The following is a 5,527-nucleotide window of genomic DNA, read 5'->3' as shown; positions in this document are numbered from 1 at the left end:
GTAGTAGTAATAATTAATACTTCATAAATAACAAAAAATATTACATTCAAAATATACTATATACTCATTTTCCAGCAACAATAAAAACATCCAGCTTTGAAATACACAGCCTTTGAATTGAGCCAAGAGGTTAGTTCTATTTACCTGTTTCATGTGATATCATTATATGACCTCACTGCCATATACCGTACATTATATGACCAAAACTCTACATAACTTATGTGTGCTGCACTGTGGGATGTGACAAAAGTCAGCAAAACTAACGTTGGTCATTAAACAACAAATAAGCTTTTGAAGCACAGAATTTATTCACGCCACCAGATTACAATGTAAAAACAGTCATATTTACACAGCAAGTTGATATGGAAAATGCTAGATATTTTTAAATTAACTACATTATGCTACAAAAGAGACAACATATGCATGACAACATAAATAAAACATAATAGTATTAATTAATAATTTGCATAGGTTTGTTTGCCTCGATTGCTTTCTGTGTTCTCTTTATAAGCTAAAAGCAGATCTTACTTTAATATAGGCGGGATCATCACAGACGTTTAGTAATATAGTGACCAAATCAGACCAGAAAACAACACAAACATTTGTAACTTCTGAATGAGAGATGTTTACGGTGATATACCGCTGGGTGTGTGTGCTCACCAATCACACATCAGACAGGCCAGCATACGAAGATGAATCGTGAATAAAATATATTTACATGTCAGTGAAAGTCAAATCTGGCAACATTTCTGCTGACTTCAGACATGTACACACTTTTCCTGGCACTTGACATGGATCAAAAGCAACTTTTGGATGCTTTTATTGACATCATTTCAAAGGTGTTTCTCCATTCACTGCTATTGCTTCTTTATGCTGATGGTCACAAATATGCCCACTGTGATGAAAGTGTGTCATTGTGGATGAAACGTCATGACGCCATTACTGCGTCAGTACTGAACATGTGCAGATCATCCGATTTTCATAAAGCAATCCGATCAAGTGTTAACATGAAACAATTCTCTTTTCAAATGGATTAGAAAAGGTTTACACCACCTCTTACAATCCGAATTAAATTTAAATCGGATGTGGCCAATTTAATCCGACTGATGTGGTTACATGAGACTTTTTTATTTGGATTGAGCTTCTAGTCCGATCACAAACGAATTACCAGGGTTCATGTAAATGCAGCTACTGAGGCCTCCACCACATTGAGGTTGGGAAGTTTAAGGATGGGATATCACATCAACCGGGAGTCTGTGTTCTCATGCACTCAAACATTTTAACGCCATCTGGAATTATAAATGTCAAGGAGTCATCACGATCCATGTTATCACGCTGAAAGGAGACCTGGAAAATAAGCTTGACCCTCGATATTGATATGAAAGTGGGAAAGCCCTCAGGCGAAAATTCCACCCAGTAAAACAATAGTCTGCAGCAATAATCTTCATGTAAGATCTCATAACTCAGCTCACGAGGAAACCATTGGCATAACTGAAATAAATAAACTCATAGGAAATATAAAGTAAATAAATAATCGTGCTAATCGTTTTCATCACAACCTAACCAAGTTATGTGCTCCCGTACAAAAATACCGCCCTCAAAACCTTCTCGTAAACTATTTAAATAAGAATAGGGGGTGGGGTAATTTGCATATAGATAAAAGCCAGTTTAATATTGTAAATTACCTTTTTATACAGCAATCTTATGGAGTTTGCTTTAATCTTTGAATAAATGGCTCTTTGTGATTCTGTGAAACTGGCAGTGGGGGTTGTTCGGGTGGAGGGGTGTTTGAAGGAAGAAAATGAAGATATCACAGGGAAGGGTTTCCTATTCATAGTGCATCTCCCTGTAATTAAGAGATTATTTACACATGCACACTCCTGTCGTTCGCTCCCCGAGCATCTCATTAGTGCTCTGACCTCTCCACCTGCTTCCTCTCGGACTGCCGGAAAGGAGGAGGACGTGGGCACCAGAGATGGAGGAAGCTATTGATATGGGGTGCAAAAAGGGGGGAGACAAACCCAGCGGCTGAGGCCTGCATTAAAAATTAGCATGCATAACGCCACTGCTCTTCTCAGCTTACCATGGAGGTAGGTTGGAGATGGTCGAGACCCCGCTGTGGCTAAGACATTAGCCGATGGACCACCGCTTACGAAGAGGGCATAGCATATCTGCTCCAAAATGAGAGAACAACCGTTAAGAGTGCAAGTGATGATCTAATTGCAGGCTTAAGGAGAACGATTACAAGATTTCCACATTTTGAGCTGGAAATACTCACATTAAATCTGACACTTCATGGCCTGGAGTCAAAAGCGCGAGATAGCGATTAAATCCAGGTCTCGGGGGACAGAGATGGGCTTTATGTAGAGTCTATAGCCTACTGATGGAGAGGCAAACATACAGTTGATTTAGGTGCAATACAAGGAATTGATAGCCCTAATTCACAGGAATGAATTTTTGACAGGAATGAAAACAAGGCTGTGAGGGACAGACTGACAGTCTCTTCAATGGCATGCACTGTTTAAAGCTCCTAGACCTAAACTCACCACCCACTTTATTAGGAAAACCTGTACACCTACTTATTCATGCAGTTATCTAATCAGCCAATTTTGTTGCATCAGTGCCATGCATAAAATCATGCAGATACGGGTCAGGAGCTTCAGAAAATGTTTACATCAACCATCAGAATGGGGAAAAAATGGCATCTCAGTGATTTTGACCGTGGCATGTTTGATGGTGCCAGATGGGCTGGTTTGAGTATTTCTGTAACTGCTGATCTCCTGGGATTTTCACATACAACAGTCTCTAGAGTTTACTCAGAATGGTGCCAAAAACAAAAAACATCCAGTGAGCGGCAGTTCAGTGGCCGGAAATGCCTTGCTGATCAGTGAGGTCAACGGAGAATGGCCAGACTGGTTCGAGCTGACAGAAAGGCTACGGTAACTCAAAACCATTCTGAACAATTGTAGTGAGCAGAATAGCATCTCAGAATGCACAGCATGTCAAACCTTGAGGCGGATGGGCTACAACAGCAGAAGACCACATTAGGTTCCACTTCTGTTAGCCAAAAACAGAAAGCAGAGGCTGAAGTGGGCCTACCATCTGTGTACCTCAGCAGAAATCCAGTCATCAGACTAGTCTATGTTTTCCAGTCTTTAACTGTCAAGTTTTGGTGAGTCTGTGCCCATTGCAGCCTTAGCTTTCTGTTCTTGGCTGACAGAAGTGGAACCCGACATGGTCTTCTTCTGTTGTAGCCCATCCACATCAAGGTTCGACGTGTTGTGCATTCTGAGATGAAATATTCTTCAGTTAAATTGTTTGTAAAACCTTTCTTACGTAAACTGTTGCAATGCAACAATTTACACAAGAATGGTTTTACAAACTATTTATGAATTAAACTATAGGGCCAACAAAAGCTAAGTTGACATGAACTCAAAATTGACCATAAAAACTGACCAATCAACAAAATATGAGCATTGGGTCACATCTCCAGAGCCACTGCTGCTAAACACAGCAGTGCTATACTGCACAACAGTCTGGTTTCAAAAGTAAAAATTCCAATCATTTGTTTCATAGGGGAATTGATTGTTAATGATAACTTATAAACCTTTAAAGACAGACCTACCGTGAGCTCCAAGGTTGCTTTATCGATGGTACATATTCCTGGTGAAACCATCAGTCAGCAGAGTGTAGCGGCAAACAAGCAGTGTAGCGATTGCTTATGACGCACTGCAGATGAAATATACACAGTGTTGTACCTTTAACTTTTTGTCCAGAATTCAAATACATTTTTGCTTTAAATCAAAGGTTGTAATCTTGTGTTTCACCTCAGGGCTGGTTGGTTTGGTTCATGGCTTATAACTATTTTAAAAAGACTTTTATAAAATCCCTATGGAAAAAATTAATCAGAAAAATACTTCCGGAATCAAGACGGCTGAAAATGTGGACAGGCACTGTTTTGGCACTCAGGCACTCTATTGGTGTGGCACCAGTGAACCATTATTAAAAACCAAAGGATGATGATATCAATCTCAGATATAAAAATAATCATTTTACAAAGTCTTTAGTTAAAGATTTTAGTCCTGATACACATTTATATGCCTAAATCCCACTATACAACAATTATCATAGGTAACTCAACTTAACATTACTATACTTTTACCTAAAACAACACTGAGTACTTGAAAACATCTGAGTGCATTCAATAAGCATTCTATTTTCAGTCTTTATTAAATCATTAAACATAAAATTCACCAATATCCAAAAATGCTGGATAATCTGAATACAATAATCTGCTTTGTTGTTCTTAAAAGTGTCTAGAAAGCAGTCTTGTCTGTGTAATTCGATCTAAAATACCCAAGGTTCCACACAATGCTCCTCTTCTAACCACCTTAGAAGGCAAAAAGAACCAACACAGTCATACTTTTGTAGAGATATTTCCAACCCCCCCCCGGGATTGGCGACAGCATATGATAAACCCACAACCCACTGACACATTGGGATGAGCTCTTAGCCATTGAACTCTCAGCGTGAAATAAGCACATCATAAAAAGGCACACATGCCTGCTGAAGAGAGAGAAAAAAACACATCCAATCTAAATCGATACTGTCATTATCAGAGGGCCCGAGCTGAATTAGATGTCACACACCAGGGGCAACAGAGTTGACGCACGCTTAGATTACGAAAGCAGGTGATGTATTGAGATGGTCTGGCCCTTCAACAGCACAGATTTGCCTGACTGCAGAGATTATAGATTAGCAGTTATACTCGCACAGATGATCAAGCAGAGAACTTAGTAAATGGAATACGAGATCAAAGCAGCGGGCATTCAGCTGTATCACCATTAAAGGGAAGGCAAACAGGAGAGCCGACTGACTGCTTAGAGAAACAGCCAAATCATTGCCAAACTTGTAAATCCATTGAGCAAATTACAGCGATTGGGGGGTGGGGCTTGAAATTGAAAAAGGAATATTACATGTTGGAAGGAAGAGAATGCTGACAATTAGCACAAAAGGTTATTTTGAATCACCCCCCAGCTTGAAAAAGCATACACAACTCACACAGGCACACAATAGAAGTCTATGGGGCAAAACGTGTTATAAACATCTCTTTAGTGAGTGGACGATTGTTCTAGCTGGATTAAATTCTGGCTTTGCCTTATCGACGTAATTCCAGTAGGTAGAGTTTTCTATGTAAACAGTCAATTTTTGGTATCCTTGCACGTATCATGGGAAAGTTACAGGGTTTACTATCATTGCATGGTCATGACATGAGCTGAAAGATTGCATAGACAATGTTAGTATGTCACTCGTCTTAAATTAACACATATTTATGTATACGGCAATACATTTCCCCTCAACTTCCATTGTAAGTGCATTACTGCAAACATGATTTTTGTTTGTGCTTACAAACAGAAATCAATATTATTTTATATGATTATCAACAGCATGCCACAAATATAAAGGGACAATTCCTTTAAGCTTGAATGTTCAAGATATATTAATCATAAGAGAAAAAGATAGTGAA

At 39.1% G+C, this 5,527-nt stretch overlaps 1 long non-coding RNA gene across 1 annotated transcript; it reads right to left on the bottom strand.

Annotated features, from left to right (window-relative positions):
* Positions 1 to 307: 307 nt before the first annotated feature.
* LOC127431468 (uncharacterized) lies at positions 308 to 4,116 on the bottom strand. The gene is made up of 3 exons (XR_007895611.1): positions 3,626 to 4,116; positions 2,279 to 2,380; positions 308 to 2,171 (listed from the first exon to the last, which is right to left on the bottom strand). It is a non-coding gene; the product is annotated as an uncharacterized LOC127431468 (long non-coding RNA).
* Positions 4,117 to 5,527: the final 1,411 nt, after the last annotated feature.

Source organism: Myxocyprinus asiaticus, chromosome 41, assembly GCF_019703515.2.
Source record: "Myxocyprinus asiaticus isolate MX2 ecotype Aquarium Trade chromosome 41, UBuf_Myxa_2, whole genome shotgun sequence".
Taxonomy (NCBI): domain Eukaryota; kingdom Metazoa; phylum Chordata; class Actinopteri; order Cypriniformes; family Catostomidae; genus Myxocyprinus; species Myxocyprinus asiaticus.
The sequence above is the reverse complement of the archived record's forward strand: the minus strand, read 5'-3'. Positions and strand labels throughout refer to the sequence as shown.